General features: G+C 36.5%; 1 long non-coding RNA gene across 1 annotated transcript; it reads left to right on the top strand.

Moving 5' to 3' along the window:
* Positions 1 to 396: 396 nt before the first annotated feature.
* Positions 397 to 18,325, top strand: LOC140665191 (uncharacterized). The gene is made up of 2 exons (XR_012046567.1): positions 397 to 3,280; positions 4,009 to 18,325. It is a non-coding gene; the product is annotated as an uncharacterized lncRNA (long non-coding RNA).
* Positions 18,326 to 20,330: the final 2,005 nt, after the last annotated feature.

The raw sequence follows: 20,330 nt of genomic DNA, 5'->3' as shown, positions 1-20,330 counted from the left end.
CAATATGGTACGAAGGCAAGAATTTTCTAATATAATACAACGTGGGTGTTACATACAAGGACGCAACGACTGTCGTGTAATTTTACTCGGTTATTGAAAGAGGAAAAATACTGGCTGGTTTCATGCATGTTGTCTCAAACGATATGATTATTTTTAAGCTTAATTTTATTGGAAAAATGTCCGTCATGATATGAATTTATTAATTTTATATTAACAAGGATTATCAATTAAATGCGATCACACAAGTATCGATTTTATTTAATATATTTCTCTATATAATCTAATTTCGAATAATTGATTTTTCATTTGCTCATTTTATTAATATCTATAATAGATAATAGATTTTATATATATATATATATATATATATATATATATATAAAATATAAAAGATAATCTAAATATTACCTTTTATATTATATATATTATATAAAATCTCAAAATATGTATAAGGTTAAATAATAATGCAACAATTTGTTTGCGTATAAACGATACGTTCACGTGTATTATACAAGTTTCCTGTTTCATCCGAAGCGACATACGACACGTCAGTTTAAAAAGTCTTTTACCGCGAAGTCTCTCGATCCGAAATCCGAATCGACCATCCGAGTACGCTATAAACAGAAAAAAGCACAAATCAGCACGAACGATTTTCCTCGTTCTTTTTTTATGACAAGTCGATTGTACTCTGTGATACACGATTGTTCGAAGCGACATGTTTCGCTATCAAAGGCACGTGCTCCGGTACACGACGGGCCCGAGAGGTCGTGGGCCCCATCACCTGTTGCAGGCAGGTGCGGGCGGCATAATAAATAATGGGACCGTTGGAATATGCGTACCGGAAGGGCCAAACTCACTCAAATAAGAAATACGGGTCCTTCTAAAAGGATCATTAAGATTCAAAGAGAGTGCAATATAGAGAATCGAACTGTGCAAGTCTTTCCCTTTGTTCCTTACATTTTGGTAAATAACAAATGTCTAATGATAAAATATCTTTAGCGGTTATTTATTTGCTGTATCTTATACATTATCGCGAATGACATATTTTGCAACAAAATAAAAATTGATGGGAAGTGTATTATTTAAAAAATATTTATTTTTATAATGATGAAAAATACTCATAAAATTGTCACAAAATAATTTATTAATTTTAATATTTCTCATTTATTTCTGATGATCTATTTTGCATGATTATAAATTGTTTACGTTTATATTCACAACTGTGATAATTATACGACATTATTAGAAATTATTCTTTTTTTTTGACTCTATCAAAATGTTTATCTCATTTATATAACATATAAATTTATTTCTGTAGTCTGCATTTGTTAAATCGGCCATTGTTATTCGCAATTTGCTACGTGCAACGAATCGACCGGCAGTGTATTCCTTCCGGTGGAGCTAACAAGCTTGTTAGACCACGATTTCCATAGTCTGTAGCTGTTGACGCGAATCTAGGTCAAATCTCGGGTAAAATTCCTTCAAACTGACGTGTCATCGTGTAATTTGTCAGTAAGCACTTTTTAAGTTTGCTTATTTATTCGAGTGTAATATTCACTTTGCAGAGTTTGATACGGGCTAACTCGAAAATGACATTACTTTGCAATCATTCGGCTAAAATTGAATTCAACGACATTACTTTTCCCATTTTCACTAATTCACACACACACACACACACACACACACACACACACACACACACACACACACACACACACACACACACACACACACACAGCTTTAGATATATCTCGATCTATCTTTTTTATATTTCGGAATAAAAATTTTGTAAAAACATCTACTTGTAATTAAATTTTTTTCCTTCATATCGCCTTCTGATGTAACATATAAAATAATTATTATAAAATATTATAATTTAAAATATGTGCGGGAAAAATGGAAATGTGAAAAAGAGAAGTTCTCTTCTCCAATTAAGAGCAATATAAAATGCCGTTAATACCTGGATACCAGTGACGTGCGAAACTCACAGCATTATCTCGGTTTGCGTCAAGGTAAGAAAAACGTGACTATGTGCTAGTCTACCATTATTCGCACGTGATAACTTTAAGTGTTATAATGATCATTCTTGCAAGTTACAATGCGGAAAAGCTTCTTTTCATAGCCTCATGCGACAAGTGACACGAAAAGATTTATTATTCGAAAACTCTGCACTTGACGCACTTTCAATCGCCGTATTGCATTCGGTGTGTCTTTACAATGACTTTGCTGTTAATCTAGAAGAAACGCGCATATCACGGTTAGTTACTGTTTTATTGATCCGGCGAAAGCGCTGATTGTTTCGAAGGCGTGTTAAACAGTAAACGACACCTGTTAAGCAATTAATTGCATCTCCACGGGCGTAATCATCGTAAATCGCTGGCACTGTAGCGCCTAATAATCAGGAATTCTATGTCTTGTTCATCGCAGCGCTTTCTACACTGTAGAATTTGAGCCATTTTGTACAAGAAAGCTTCAACTTGATAAATCATGAATAATAAGCGGGTGAAATGCAAGCGAGACGAGAAGGTCAATTACGGCGAATATATATAAAAAAAAAAAAAAAAAAAAAAAACCATCTTTCAAAAAAGATATTTAATTCTATTTAAATCTATCTAATTTAAATAAGATATTTAATGTGTGGATAAAAAAAATATATAAATTTTAAATTTAATATATAATTTCTTTAAAACTATTTTCTTTATACATGCCATCACTCTATAGTTATGACGCAACTTTTCGCGCTCTTTAATATTTTCATTTCGCTGGATAAAGAGTAATAAAGGTCTGTAAATAACGACGAATGGCAACATAATGCGGTCGACGAAGAATAATACCTCGACCACGTTGTGTCACGGAGACGCAAGTATACGCAATGTATGTACAATAGATGTATGCGGATATGTTGCACGCGCGATATTGTGTTTGCCGAGTATAATTCCACTAGTGTCACAGCGATAGCCGTGATAGTTGCATCATATACGTGGGCATCTCTCGTCAAAGTGTTTCCTCGAACGACGAGACCGACGTTGGGGCGCGTGCGAACGAGCGAGCGAGCGAACAAACGCGATCGATCTGACAGATCGATCGATCGTGATTTACGGCTCTCATAAATAATGGCTGTGCCTTCACGCCTTCGAGCAATCCCGCGGGAATGTATATACAGGGAGAGTGAGAGAGACGGCATGTTGAACGGTTATCGATCCGTCAAATTGTCGATTCCCTCCGTCGAGCCGGACACAACACCAGGCGCACAAATGTGCCTATGCACGCGCCTATATATGTACGTATGCGTGCGTATATGCTACGCGCGTGGGAGGAGAGATATTCTTTTCCGAATGCAGGCGGCACGATGATGATTACGACGATGATTCGTCAGAATGCGGCTGTGTCTATACATCGTGTCTCGTGTCTATATGTCGCTCTAACAGATGAGAGACTTGACATAGATCTTGACGCTCTGCGGGGGTCTAATATTTAATAGGATCAATCAGAGGAATAGTCGTGACACCGCAGCACTTTTTAATGACAATTGATGATTGTAGTTCTCTCTAGTGATTTATAACGTTCATTAAAGAAGTATTGCTTCCTTAATGGTTTTATATTAGTTTATTTTGTTCTTATGTAGTTGTACAAAATGTGACAGAAAAAATTATGATCCATGGTAAATTTTGAAATATGTGTTTTATAGAAAAGTTTTAGATAAAAAAAAAAGTTTTGAGAACGACTACTAATCAACGCTTTTGTTTCGAATTTTTAAAGTTTTTTAAGTTATCTTTTGTAAAATTAAGTAACTTTTATCTGGAACATCTCTTTGTATAAAATTTGTATTTTAAAATTTATGCGGAATGATAATTTTAAATGATTCACTGAAATTCTTCTGTATAAAACAGTTTTTGGATGCTGTAAATTAAAAAAATTTCATTTTAAATTATTTAATTTTAATTTAATTTTAATTATTTAATTTTAGTTCACCAAAGTTAAAGAAGAATTCTCTTTTCTCTGTTTCAGATAATGAAGTAAAATAAAGCGGCTTACATATAACAAGGATGATATGTGACACACTCAGTGATCAAAGTATTTATGATGAGGTAAGAAATATACAAGATAATTAAATCTTATCAGTAATTACTTTTTTCAATGTTAAAAATCTACAATTTTCGATAAAAACAAAAAAAAAATATTTCCTGTTAATTAAATTTATTTATTCCATTAATTTATGTTTGAGCAAAATGCAATTGTCAGTGGCGTACTTTCCTCTGCGCAATTCATCTAATACATTTGCGTGTCGATAACCATAAAGATAATTAATTGCTGCGCGACTTGAGTAATCGTACCTACTATGATAAAACGCTGCGCGCGACATCCCCTACGGTTACTCATTATTACTTGATTTATGTAAATGATATTAATATTGATGAAAATGTAGATACTTAATTAACTTGATATATTCAATTAAATCCAGCTCCATCGGACGGCAATTTTGGTGGCAAGGTTCATTTTCCATGAGCCAGGGACCATTTTCCAGTTTATTTAGTCGATAACGGTTCCGATGCGTCGCGGTGCACCCTATGTAAATTCAGTTACGGCCGCCATGAGACACCTAACCACGCGGACGAATGCGCAAATAACGCAAAAATAATTATTCACGTGAATCTCATGGGATCCGATAGCTTGCAATTTACCGATCTTTCATTGAAATTAACGATGCACATTACGCGAGGAAAAAAAGACCAAGTTTCTATTACATTTATTAATAAAAAATCAATTTACAAGCTTTTGCAACTAAATTTTTTTTTTTAGATACAAAATTTGCTTGCAACAATAACGCGCGGTATTTCCGACCGTTTTGCTTTGATTTAGTCACATCAGGTTCTTGGTGGTGCGCACGATTAATAATAAAAATATAGGCACACACCTGTCTGTAATAAAATTCTGCTTTCGGGATCAAGCCCCGGGGTTCACAAAAAGATAAATAACGAACGGACCGCATTTTCGCGCGGTTAGAGTCGGGCCTAGAGACTGCCGCATACGTTCCTCGTAAATTCACCCTCGTACCAGCCGACCGATCAGCAAGAAAATGAATTCCCTGGGATTGAAACCTCGAACCATCGCGCGATCAGGTCTATGTAAAAAAAAATTCAGAAAAAGAAGAGGAAGAGGAATTACGCGTCCGGCCGGGGTGGACTTCCTACTTCCTTTCCCTTCCGTATTTTGTACTTTTTGCACCCACGCGTGAACGCCGACGGTGCACATGTAATTCGATTTCAATGACGATGTATACGTTAACGACGTTTGGTTGTCGCGTTGTCGGTAAGAAATGAGATTACCCCCTTTCCTTTTCCTCTCCTTCGTCTCCTTCGGGTGGAGAAACGCCATGATGTCAAACTCCATGAAAAGCAGCGCGAGTTATGAGTCTCCGTCTCCTCGATATATGAGAATCGATAATATCAGGTCAATCAGTATGCATGCGGTGCAATTGAAGCTGATAGCGGAGCGAAGCGGATAATGTATGAAGATCTACGCCACGATCAGTATAGTGTATCACGTGAAACAGAGGGATTGTATTACGAGATTTTTTTTGTAAAACGGCGTAAGTCGCGATTTCAATTTATTTATATCTTTTCTTCGAAAGCGTTAAATTAAATCAAATAAGAAAGCCTTTAAATCTTCCTTCTTTAATTAATTAACATAATTTCATTTATTCTAAAATTCTTGATTAAATGGCGAAAATATTCAAGTTGAAGAAAAAAAAAGTTTAAGAAAATATTCTTGAGAAATGTTATAATACACGATAGAAAATATTTATTACATTTTGTTGGATAAAAGATACTAATAGAAGAAAATTCCGTATACTTTGTTTCTTTGTCTTTGAGCGAAAATTCGATGCTCGTACGCTGTTAAGGCTCAAACGAGAGGGATCAATTGAACCACGAAATCAAAATGGAAACTCGCACAGCACCCGTGGGAGATGTTCCCGTTGTCCAGAGGTCAAAGTGCACCGACACGGAGAACTGCAAAGGCGTACAATGTTGGAAGAGAAAAGCCAACGAGAAAGAGAGAGAGAGAGAGAGAGAGAGAGAGAGAGAGAGAGAGAGAGAGAGAAAGGGACAAAATTTGCGAAAGTGGCGATGTACAATTCGAACGACTAGTTTCCAAACTGCCTGCAGCGTCGCTTAAGTCTCTCAATGATCCTTTTGTTTAGCCACGGGGGTGGCCTTAATGATCGCTTGTCCCTGGTAATGTCGCATTTTGTACGGTACATCCCCGCGTCCCGCCTGTTCTTTAACTATCATCCCTTTCGTCGGTTCCCAACCTCCTTTCTTATTGTGTCGCGATGAGTCTTGGCTCTTTCTCTTTCTCTCTCACGAAAGAGATACGCAGTCGCCGCCGTCTTTCTCAGTCATTACACTTTACACAGTCGACGTCATCTCTAACGCTCTAAATGTCATGTTGTTTTGCTTCCAATTCCCTCGCGCGTCCATTCAATTCGCTACTTTTTATCTTCTAAACAGAATCAGCGAAATCGAAACCAACGCAAACCAAAAAATGAAAACGAAAAAATATATATACTATACATATAGAGAAACATATACATATCATTTAATTGTAAGAGATATTTCAAATATAAAAAAAGAGATGAAAAATAGGAAAAAGTTGTGTGTGAAAGAATACATATGTACACATTTCATACATTTTCCATTATTGAATATATTTTTTAGATTGATAATCACATACAAGATATATGCAATAATTTATTGATTATATTAATAAAAAAAATAGTTAATTTCAAAAAATGTGAATTTAATTTAGCTTTGAAATTAAAAGTATCTGGGATATCGCTGAATTTACATAAGAATTCTTCTAGGATTAACATTAATCAGGGAGAAGAATTTTATATATATGGTTCACGTATACGGTGAATTTATAGAGGGGATACCAAAAATTCTAGGACTGCTACTGTGGTACTTAAAGCGTGCCCTGCCGAGTTTCTGCAGACGATTTCGCTGCTCCACACATACACGAAATCTCTTACATTTCACGCATACTTATCGCGGATGAGCCAAAAGTTGCCGCTACCTTCTTTCTCTCCCCCCTTTTCCTCCTCTCCGTCATCACTATGTGTACCATCATCCCCGTTCCCTTAAACTTTTCATAGCCGCTCGTTTTTCCCGCTGAAAGAAAAAGGGCGGCAAGCTCGCGCACTCGTTCAACATTCTTATGTTAAGCGACGCGAAGTGCCGTCGCGAATAAATTGCGCGGATAATTGCGCGGAACGATTTCTTTTTCGACCAAGTCCATTGCGAGTAATTCTAAATACGTCTCATTACGTGTCGCGTGATATCACACTCGTAAAGTGATCTCGGCCTCCCTTTAATTCACCGCAATTTTGTACGCAATCGTTCACTGTTATAATTAAAATGATACAAATATATCACAGAAGATTATATAGTTTTCTTTTGAATGAATGTTATAAATTGGCAGGGTCAAAAATATGATGTAAAAATAACTTATTCGAAAGTTGGCATTTTACTCGGATTATTTTAGTTAACTATTCTATTCAAAATATAGCTGGCAGTAAAGGATAAATGTGCGCTGCTCGGGTATATTTCTAAAGATTGGCGTTCTTTATAGGCAATTTTGGGAAATCTACGGGAAGTGGAAAATTCTGAAATCTCCATTCCAACTGTCGCCGTCAGTTAAAGTGCCTTACGGCAATTCCGCGAATCCACGAGCCTTGATGGAAATTCCGCAGGCAACGTCGCGATCACGAGTTCGATGCCAAGTATTAATCGTCAGAATTGCTCGAGCGGATTGCGCGAGACGGCCGTAAAGCTTGTTTGCACTAGCAGTTACAGTTATTTACGTATAGATTTATATTGCCATGTAGCATGGCCTGTGCATTTTAATCTCACGGACGAGCACGGCACGATTTCTAGAGCGGCGTTTTCTACCGCGAGCGTTTTCTTCGCGAGTGCCCGCAGTTCTCCATCGGACCATCTGTTTTCTCGTTACGTAAGACTCTATTCTGACCGATTATCTATTGCGCCGTTCCAATAGAACGAGCACGCCAGTAGCACAAGAGATTCTACAGGGTGTACCGCGAAATAAATAAACTATTCCCTCTACTGCTTATCTTATCTCATATATGTATATACTTGCCTTTTAATGAATCATATAATTAGCGGTCATGCGTGACGTTACTTGTCTCGTCGAATCTTGAACGTAAAATACTTTGGCGATTAAGCTATAAATAGATATTGAGATAAAATAATCTAATTTTACGATAATTAGTTGAACTTTTATATTTAATTTCTTTCATTTTTCATATAAATGATCTCTACTATAGTATTTTTGCGCTCGCAGCTCTTACATCCGACTAAATATTTAATAAATTCATCAATTCTGTGTTCACAACTGTATATAGAGATATCATGTGTTTATGCCTACTTGTCCTTTCCGGTCCCATTCTTTAACCCACATTTCAATGAATCTCATACCTTTTGTTACGCATTCCCCGCTACAATCTCCGGGCCTCTCGGGAAGAATCCGGAGCAAACGACGCAATTTAGCGCTGCGTCTCAAAGAGAGCGAGGGAGAAGGGAGACCGAGGGAGGGAACGCAGCAACAGAATCATGCGGCTTCGGGATGACGTCATAAAGCTTATTTATACAACCACACGTGTTTCAGGCGTATGGTCACGGCGTTATTGCGACTGCACTAGGCGCAATAGAGCTCCGGACTATGTCACATATGTGTGTGTGTGTATGTGTGTGCGTTGTGTGTATGCGCGTGTAACTATTTTTTTACATGCCGAGAAAGAGAGAGGAAGAGAAAGAGCGCGCGAGAGAGAGAGAGAGAGGAGCACATCTCTCACATGCGGGCGCGCTTGTTCTGGATATAGGATTGCGTCACGCCGTTATAACGTCGCTGCGTTACGAAATCAGGGAAAATGTACGAGACCGCGCGTTTGAAAATATACGCCGAGCGGAAGCTGACGAATGGCGACGCGACGCGCAACACGGGGAAAAACTAACGAGCCTGGGGAAGAGTGGTACCGGAAAATGCGCCGCCGGATGCGGCGCGAAATAGCTTTCGAGGCGATAAAAATATTTCGCGCGTCCACATCGAACGAGACTTATCACTTATCAGAGTGCAGGATACATGCGATGCAACTGTATCACGAGAGTTTTGATGACGTAATTTATTGCATGCGCGAATATAATTAAGAACAGGAGAATATTAACGATAAAAAAAAAAAAAAAAAAAAAAAAAAAATGAATTTGAGTGATCACATTTATATCCTTCTTATTAATCGAAATTTTTAACTTTTATTACATTTAGTAACTTTTTTATTAAATTTTATTTTCCAGATTATTTCACTAAATCAATGTATATCGTCTATCATCAATTAAACTTTCTCTCTTTGTCTCTCTCGTGGAGTATATCGCGTGATGTAACAGATATTGTTAAAACTAAAATTATTTCTATTTTTTACGCTTCATAAACGAAAAAGTTGTATATATTGTTTCTCTATTTTTCATGATTAATTTTGATCATTTTATATTGGAGGGAGAATATCGTTATCCATATTCTCTGCCTGAATATTTTGGCGACATTTCGCGCGTCGAACGATTCAATGAGACACAGTGTCTAATTTTGTAGTATGATTGCTCGCTTCGCGCTGCGAAATTTGCTTGCGATAGGAACCAAGAAACTTCCTCGTGACGTAATGTAACAAGGCGGCACGGTGTTTAGAGAGATATCCGAGTGTTGTTTGATGCCAGCGCATCATCGTCCTGTTTACACGAAGACATATTCCGCCGCGCGAGAACCGTCATGCCGCGATTGCGCGTTTTCACCTGTGATACATACACCGAGACGAGTTTCCTGCGACGCGACGCGCGCCGTCTTGCATCAAAGGAACGCGATTACATCGAGCATACACAACAGTGAAACCTACATCCACTTCTCTCTCGTGGTCCTCGAGTATGTGAGCTATGTGAGCATCGTGTATGCAGAATGTTACACATCTCAAATTCTGAGGCCGGCGTATCTCTTCCAAGTTGTCAACAACGTAGAGGACTTTTCCTTAAGAGAATATCAAGGATCTCTATGCACCTTGAAATATATATACAGGCATACCGCCTCGCTGATTGTCAACGCAACCCACGTATGTTTTTCATTAATTAACACATGTCAAATGCAGAATATCGCGTCGCAGACGCGATGACGACTCTTCGAAGAAAATCAACGGGCGAACAATTTCGCAAAATATTTGCTAAAAATATCTACTAGACACCGCGTCTGTATTTCGGCGAAGGCCAGTTGCACGTGAATCAAGCAAATCATATTTTCTCAAAGCGGATTTTTAGTTTGTCCTCTCTCTTTCTCTCTCTCTCTCTCTCTCTCTCTCTCGCTCTCGTTCTCTTCGCCCAACAGTTCACGGAGCGATTATGTTGAAATAACTCGCGGTACGTGCGCGCGAAAAAGCTTCCACGGCTCTCGGCCGTACTCACCGTCGGCTATAAAGCCGGATAAGCCGGGTGATCTATTTGGCGACGCTGAAACGGCGTCGTTGGATTTTAACATCGTCGGATGCCGTCGTTTCCGTTTCCGCACGACGCGCGTTCTCTTCGCACTCGATCGATCGATCGGTCCGTAAGGGACGGTTGAATCGAGAGATAGAGGCGTAATACCTATGTGTTACATCACACGAGCTCTTACCTAACGCGCTACGTCATCAAATAATAGAGTTAATAAGACTACTATCGACTACTTAAGCAGCTATCCACCTACACTTTTTTTCTATCGACGGATTTTACTCATGGCGAGAATATAATTGTTTATTTGGATTACTCGGTCAATTCAATTTGTGTTCTCTTCTCTCTCTTAAAAATCTAAAGATATAAAAGAGTAAAAATGTATAGAAAAAAAAAAAAAAAAAAAAAAAAAAAAAAAACGAAATAGATTATTTTCTCGCCTTCGTGACTCACACCCTAATATCGCGTGACAAAACGTAAGGTGTGACGTAATAGCGTGCTCCGTTCTTCCGGCGAAAATGGAGAACGCACTCGCGGCGATTCTTCGCTTCTTCGTCGTTTTCATGGTCGAACAAGACACTTTCTTCCACCACGACCTCCTAATGCATATAACACGCTTATCGATCGGCGCTTGTCTCGTCGCGGATTACAAAGAGCCGTTTCACGGCGCACATGTGCGAAGCGCGTCGTTACATCGTTACGTCGCGTGAAGCACCGCCGTCGACGAAGGCGGACTCCTCGCTAATCCCTTTCTTTATAGGAATTTTCGAGACACGATGCGATGGTGTCCCGAAAAAAGATGTAATTAAGCTGACACAGCCATTTTTCGACATAATCGAATGAAACCTACACAGAAATTTAGTGCTTTTTTCTTGCCCTATTGCAGATTTTGTTGCTCCAGCCATTTTTCAAAAAACCGATGGCTGGGCTGGCTAAAGTATAAAGTTAGCATAGCCACTCGAAAAAGTATAAAAAAATAAATACAGATTCTTTTTGTGCTAATTTGTTGCTCTATTCCGGATTTTGTTGCTCCACCCATTTTCGAAAAACCGATAGCTGTGAGAAACAAATAGTGCAGTGGCTGTGCTAACTTTGTATTTTAACCAGCACAGCCATCTGTTTTTCGGAAATGGGTAGAGCAACAAAATCTGCAATAAAGCAACAAAAGAGCACAAAATTTCTGTGTAGGTTTTATTCGAATGTATCGAAGTGGCTGTGCCAGCTTAATATACGTGAGAAAAAACAGCTCGAATAACCGGGGGTTAAAAAAGTTGTGATATTTTTTTAACAATTTTGACTGTCTGGATAAAAAGTTTTCGTATTAACAATAAGTAAATTGAAGTAATTAAGAAACTTATGTTGATATAAATAAATAACATGTTTTATAAATATTATTTCTTTTCTTTTCTTAAGATTTTTTTTTCTAGTGATAAATTAGTCATTAAATATTATTATATCGCGCAAAGTGTCGCAGAATAAGCAATCTTAATTTTAATAAGATTTTGTTTCGCGAAAAAAATCTTGCATTTTTAATGGGGAGAAAATAGGGTGAGTGTAAAATTATCGAAGAATTTCTCATTAATTAAAGATAATAACGACCATTTACAGCGTCGCGAGAGGATAAAGGATATCGGCAATAATGAATAACATCGAAAGGGATAACTCGACTCGTAGAGTCTACCATGTACAATCGACGATTACAATTACACGGGACACCCTGTGGATAAGTCCGTACGGCTTTATCCTCCCGCATCGCCTTTATCCACGGTTTTACTCTCACACAGCTGCGAGGATCTTCTCTTCTTCCTCCACGACGACCGCCACTTTAGATCCATTGCCCTCCGCCGTTTTTCTTTCCTCCCCTTTTCTTTCCCGTTGCCGCTACTCTCTCCTTCCCGTTTCCCTCTCATCGCGGGTATTAGTTTCAGTTTGGAACACCGGCGTGTACTTCTGCCAGAGTGGAGAAAAAATCGGGTCAACCGTGACTCGGCTCGACTCTGACACGGCTCCAGTACTCTCTTTCTCTCCGCCGACGCACGTAGCTCGAAGGATGCAATTACAATACAATTATCCCTCATCCTCCGTTCGCCTCTTTCTCCCTCTCTCTCTTTCTCTCTTTCTCTCTTTCTCTATCTCGTCCATTTCAGATTTTGAAAGCGCGATTTTTGTTTCGCGAAACTGTCTATATTACGAAAGAATTACATTAGATGGGAGGTAGAAGAAGAGAAAGACAGAGAGACAGGAAATGAGAAGTAACAAGGACCGAATGCTTGTTCAATCGATTTCCATTTCAATCGATTCGTTAACGGACCTTTTTTCGCGAGCGCAGTCGATTTTAACCGCTGCAATCTTGCTTCTCTTTGTTCTACGAGTTCCCGAGATTGCAAATGGTCGTAGCGTGATTTTAACGCATTTAGGGGAAGAAATCGTTAGACAGAGATCTCATCGTAAACTTATTTTCATTTTATTCTGCGCATCAACATGATACGCAATTTATTACTTAGTTTCTGTTGCTTTTTTTTTATAGAAAAAATATACAACGATCGATATTACTTGGATTTATGAGCTTTAACTTTTGTTCTACATTTACTTTTCAATTATACTAGTAATTACCTTTTAAAAATATAAATCATAGATTCGCAAAAAATTCTCGAATAAAATTTTTAATGAAAAAACTTTTTTCTTTATATATAAATATACGTGACTAATGACAGAAAAGCTTTATAATCTCTCATTTATAGATTAATTTAAATAACAATCTCCACATTTTGACATGATTTATTCTACAAAGATTTCACCTATCAAAATGTTGCGCGATTGTAAACGTGGAGACATTAATAATAGAGCTTTCAGTTATAGCTTGATAATTTGGACACGGAAAAGCCTGAGGATAGCGATTATAATGGAGCGAGAAAGGGGGTACGAAAGAAATAAAACGTCGGAACCGCAGACTTGTGCGATTTGATAGCCGTAACTAGCCGGAAATACATTAGAACCGGACGTTGGGTCAACTTCCTGTCAAACGCCCGCTCTTTTTGCGCCAAGTCTCAGTTTCAGTCTCTCCTCTTTCTACGTTCCTCCTTTTCATGAACAAACGAGACGTGAGTAGCTTAACTCCCTGGTTTTGTTAGCGAAACGTGCATCATTATACCGTTATATAACCCACGGACAGCTATTTCCGATGCACATTAAGCGTTCGTATACGGGATGTCCTAAAATTATCGTGTAACAAATGTGAAACAAATTTTATGAATTTAAAGTTTAAATCTGAAAAACAGGTTTTTCATTTGAGGATTAATTTTTATATAAATTTAATAATATTTTTTGTGCGAAAAGATTTATTTCAAATTAAAAAAATTAAACAAAGAGATGTATCCTCTTAAAATATTATTACGGATTTACTGTCACAGTATGTGACAGGAAGAGGGTGATTTGTAATTTAAAACATTTGTATTATAATAATAGTAATAATATGTAAATGTATATAAATAACACGGGTAGAAAATAATCAAAAAAGGCAATCTTTAGAAATATTGATGAAGCCCGTCGAAAATTAAATCGACAGAGAAATAATCTCGTTCACGCGGGAATAATTGTTTTGCCGAATATACGATATAAATTCGCCCACACACGCGCGTGTAAAATGTAACGCAGCGAACCGGAAAATGGTGCCTCGAAAATATTTCGCGAAATATCGCTGCTACCGTCGAGAACGACGGTTGATCGATCACCCACGTAGCGACGGTTCGTGGAGCCAGGATAAATGTTCCATCAAACTCGCTCATAAGCGTTTTTTTCGACCATTTCGCTTGTTGGGATCTCATATATCTCATACCTACCTATGCAAATCTATTCGCATGTCTGAGGATCGAGAATTGCAAAATAATAATGGAGATTAGCGGAATCAGTACCGTCGAGAGACAATCACTCTTGATATCTTTTTTTATCCTTTTAATTAATTAAAAAAATTAATTCTGTCAATTTTTTAAATAACAAAAAATACCTCTAATTTAACTTTTTAAACATAACTAATTCCACATAATTAAAAGTTAAAATTAAATATTATATAGAAACGTGCGAATATTAAAATAAAAACAATTTGCAAATAATTAAAAATAATTATTTTTAAATTTTTATTTTAATATCCGCATAAGGTCTCTGAATAAACTTTGAATTCAAAAATAGTATCTTTCTATATATATTTCTCAAAGAAATCGTTAGTTACAACGATTATCATCACCATTCTGAGAAAGGCGAGAAATCAGACGTCCGTTAACCCTATCTTTACGGAGGATAGATCGATCAATTTTGGTTGAAAAGTGGAGGATCGAGAACGAGCTAAGTCACGCTAGGAAATTCAAGAGCGATTCTGTCAGACAGAAAGAACGAAGAAGACTCCTAAAAAAGACTCTGCGTTTTTCAAAGAATTTCCGGCGTGTGTCTTTTGAGTGTAGGCACACGTACATACGCTTTTATCAGATTTATATTTCTTGATAGACCACTCTAGTGAGACGCTCTATTGCATGCGCAAAATATTATAGAAAACAAAATTTGATACTCTTATACTTGTAATACATATGTCATTAAAAGATACGTTCTTCTGTTAGGAATTTGTCGAAGAATAAAAACCAAGTATTTTTAACAAAGTCCAAATAAGCGATGTCGAAGATGAATTAAATTTAATAATCGTTGCAACGTTATTTACAAATTAAATTGTCGCTCTAAGAAATTTATTTAAAACTAGGGCTCTGAATTTTATTCCATTTTTGAATATACGATAAACGTTTAGCCTTTTTATTTCCAGAAAAATGTTTTAAGAAAATGTTCACATGTTTAGATATTTGCTATTATAATACGTTTAAACGAAACGTATTATAAACGTAAAAATATTCGGAAAACGTTTCTAATAAACGGATATGCTAAATATACGTGTAGACATATTTTCATTTAAACGCGTAATAGCACGTATAAAAACACGTGTATTTGGAAGAAACGTTTCTAATAAACGAATATGCTAATTATACGTGTAAACGTGTTTTTGTTTAAACATATAATAGCGAATCCTATTTAAAACTCGTTGGAAGGAAAATGAAAATCCGCATAAAATATTATTAAAGAAAACAAAGTCTAATACTTTTAAAATACATGTTAAATTTGAAAATATTGTATACATATGTCATATACATTGAAAAGCGTGTCCTTTCTGTCGGAAATCAAGCGACGAATAAACGATTTAATTAATGAAATCTAAATTAGTAATGTCAAAGACATTTCATTTAATCGCGATGACAGTCACAAATTAAATTATCGCTCAAAAAGAAAAATTTATTCAAAATTCATCCGAGAAAAAAAATCTGCGGTGTACCATACTATTGTCTAGATAAACACAAAATCGAATTCGATTTTGTGCCTTTCTTTGTTAAAATAGCCGGGAAAATTAAAACGACACCTCGTCTCTTCTTCTGGTGCAAGATTCGTCTGTTTATCTATATTCCAGACTGCATATCTAAACGGAAGATAACAGTCGGCTATGGTGCATGTACAGGTAGGGTAGACAGGAACACGAATATCATAGTCGTAGCGAGGATTTTGTGAGGCAGCCGGAATAACAAACGATTCCGAGAGCGACTCGCGCGCACGACAAAAGAATATTAATCCTTCGCCGTTGTGTACGGCGTGTTGGCGCGCCGACATTAGCGTATTCGACCTCAAAAGCCGGTGTTGTTTGCCCAACCGAATCATACACAAGTAGTTCCCGACTTGCATGATTAATGCCTTCCCGAAAGTTGTCGTGAGAAGTGGTGCCGGTCGTATGCGAGATGCGAGTCAACATATCACGAATTTAACCACGACGTTGGTGCTATTAAGTATTACGAGAAACGAAAAATTTTATAATCAAGAAAATTTCTCGCAGGGCCAAAAGTAGTTCCTATTAAGTAAAACATTTTCATCTTTTTTTTTTTCGGAGAATAGAGGGCGAGGAAGAGGGAAGGGGAGGAGGGGTGAAAATGTCAGTCGACTCCGCGCGTGTCTGGTTTGAAGTAAGACTCCAGATTAACCGGACGATAACGCGGTGGCATCTCTTTATCTGAGGTTTTTTTTTTTTTTTTTTTTTTTTCCCAAGACTTTCTTCTCGTCACCGTCGTTCGTGACCGTCCCTTTGTACCGACGGATATACTCTTACGCGCCCTATCTCTCGTGAAAGAGTAAAGAAAGCCGGGAGAGAGGAGCGGAGACCGGACAAAGAAACGAGACGAGTCCCAAAGTCAGGGGTCACCTCGGACCAATTTCAGCAATGCCGGGCATTTAAATGGAGCCGGAGTCTGACGTAATCTTCTATCTCTCCTCCTGACGCTCGCATTCCATGAGAGTACCGTGATGATCATTTCTCTCTCGTCTCTTCTACGTACATGTACGTCCGCGTGCGTGCACGCCAAATGAAAGCGTACTCTATCCTCCTCCTTACGGACGACCTAGCCCGCTGCTTCGCTTCTGTTCTCCTCCGTTCTGATCCCCTTCCTCCCTCCTCTCTCCTCCTTCTCCGGAGTTCACGCTATCGTGCGAGTCATCGCACGATCGCGCGCCGTGTGCCACGAAGAAAGGGCGCTTTCACGAACATCAGGAACAACGTCCGCGTCCCCCCTCCCTCCCTCTTTCCCTTCCTCTTTCTCTGGTCATAATTCGCCCTGCTGCCGCGCATACGGAAAAGTTGGAGATAAAAGGGGGCGACGAGAGGGATCACATAAATCGCGTTTTACAGAGCGACGCTTGAAGTGACACGAATTTTAATTGGGCTCGGTGTGTATCATATAGCTGACAAAATGTTCAAATGAGCATTGAATTAAGTGGTGAATAAACCCCCGCGCGACAATTTAAAGCGGAGATACATAATAACTGTTTCATGTTTCGTAATGTTTTAATATATAAATCAGTATTTTTTTTTATCGTTACAATCTTTTTAAAAAAAAAAAAAAAAAAAAAGGAAGAAAAAACAAGAAAGAAGGGACGGGACATTTTATGTGAATTGTAGTTTTTGTGCGCAGTAACTCGCGCGTTTAAGCGAATTTTAATTGGGCTTAACATGTATTTTATGTTGCAGAACACTGGAAAATATTTAAACGACTGTCGCGGTAGATAATTACCAGAAATTAAAAAACGACCGTGTAATAGCTTTAATATTAAATAATGTTATACTTTAATGTGTAGATAAATTACATTAAATATATATACACAGTTTTTGGTTGTAATTTTTTTCATTATACATATATTTTCATAAATTTTTTAATGGATGTCATAAAAATCTTGTATCTTTTCATTGACAATAATACGTAATTACATATGTCTGAAATTTGTGTTTTTTTTCTGTTGCAGGTCTAGTGACTCACATACTTCTCACACCAAGAAGAATATGGGATACGTGTATTCAATAATAATATTGCGCGCTTGAGAAAAATAATTTTTCTATAAGATAGCAAGATTAATTTATATATTTAAAATAATTTAAATATTTGACCGATTTATTGTATTATATAAGTAAAATTTAAATCAAATGCTGTTATTGTTAGTAAGGTATGAAAGCAGCAGAAGCTTTTGTTTTAAAATAGAAACAAAACAGAAAGTAAATTCTCTTCTCTATATTAATTGCTCTATCTCTCTCGTTTTTATATTAATTGATTTACTTTGGCAAAGAACAAAAGCTTCTGCTGTTCTTTTATTTACAGGATCCATTATTGCTGCGTATAACATCAACGGAAAGACTGAAGAAAGCTGAAGAAAAAGAAAAATGTTGAACGTTACAGGTGGGCCTGACTCTTTGCTCGGCCCGTAATCTTAATGTTGGGTGAGCAAAGTTTCAGGTGTGTTTGTGACGTTATATCGCGGCCTCCTCTTTGAATCCCCCTCTCACGGCCCCCGTTCCTCTCAAGAGGAAAATATGTGGAGCGGCACTCTTGTACAATCATAAAACTGGATGTCTCTTGACAGTACTCTTACGCCTGAAATTTGCTTTTTTTACCTGGCTTCTATGCTCTCTTATTGAGAAAATAAAGGTGAGCAAAGTTTCAGGTGTGTGAGTGCGTTAAATTCATCATACACGTCATTCGGCCACGTACATGCGACACGCACCATTTGTATTCGATTCGCAATGATTACCAAAGACAATTCGCAACGGTCGCTAATTAAAGTCATTGTAATTTCACAAAAGCGAAAAACAAAAGGATATGTGTACATTGAATTTGTTTCACGACAACATGACATCGTTGCTCGATAAATTACTCTGGATATTGTATACGATGGATATTGCGGCCGCGAGATCAACTGAATTAATTAATTAAATCGAACTTTATCATGTGATAATTAGCTGTTGTTTATTTAGATATTTCCGCAAGGTTTGTGTTATTGAGCATAACGAAGCATATCAAATTACAAAACATGTATTTATATTTAGAAAGGTGTGAAAAGAATTTATCCGATATGGCTTTTTATCAGAACTCAAGGAAATAATTTATATTATACAACTATTGAATTATATGTCAAGCATATTTAATCTTTTGTGTGTATATGTTGTATGTACGTATGCGTGTGTGTATACACGTGTCAACAATAATGTTATAATAAATTAATAAAAGATACATAATAAATATACTAGATAATGTGTGATTTATATATATATATATGTATAAAAATCTGTCACTATTCATTATTATATTAAAAAAACTAATAAAAATTTATTTTTTTTGCACGATTTATTATAAATTATTTGTAAAATGTTATTAATTAATAACAGCTGAAATAATGTAATAATGTAATGAAATAACGTGCAATAATAATTTAATAAAATATGAAACCAATACAGTAATAATTGCCGAAATAACAATGTACATTAATAATTTAATAAAATATGAAACGAAAGCGTTAATTGAAATTGTATTCTGTGAAAAAGAAAAATTATTTTCGTTGCGACCTTATATAAATAATTCAAATATACATAATATTAAGCTTTAGGATCATTTTTTAATTAGGAAATAGAAAATTTTTAAATATCATTATATCATAAAATGTTTCACAGTTATATTTCATGTCTTGTGTAAAAAATAAATTATGCGTACTCAGTAGCTATTATCGCTACTTAACGTATTTTACTTTACCTTCCCGTCGATTATCTTGTTTCAATGTTGTAACAATTTTTTAATTATATTATTAAATAATTAAGTAAGAACCTTAATTAATCTCGTGAAATATATAAGTTAGTATAAAAGCATTTTCTCATTAAACGAATAGCAAAAAATATCTAATGGATATATTAAATATTAAATAATTTGTTAAACGATATATGCGTTTATTAAATATATATATATATATTTATATTTTATTTATTTATTAATTAATTTATTAATAAATATGTTTGTATATACACTATGCATATAATTAAAAGTTTTAACGGAAAGTACGATACCTCTTTTCCTCTCACTAAATTTTCACGTAAATTATATCTTCTTTTTTCTTTTCTCTCGATCGTATCACTTTACATCACGATTACAGAAATAATATAAACAATTGTTTCACTATTGCACACGGATAATTTTTACGTTTGATCGAAGCTATTTAGATCGACACGGGTTGACGCGCCACAAAATACCGCGCATATTAAATTGTATCATGACGCAGCTGTCAGAATAGCCAACACAAGATTATTATAATATTCATTTCTATGTTCTATCAGATAGCGTTATTTGATTGGACAAAATTGTCGTCGCGTATTGCGTATTGCAACTGTCGAGCGAGGCTGTT

The sequence above is a fragment of the Anoplolepis gracilipes genome, chromosome 4 (assembly GCF_047496725.1).
Source record: "Anoplolepis gracilipes chromosome 4, ASM4749672v1, whole genome shotgun sequence".
Classification (NCBI taxonomy): Eukaryota; Metazoa; Arthropoda; class Insecta; order Hymenoptera; family Formicidae; genus Anoplolepis; species Anoplolepis gracilipes.
The sequence above is the reverse complement of the archived record's forward strand: the minus strand, read 5'-3'. Positions and strand labels throughout refer to the sequence as shown.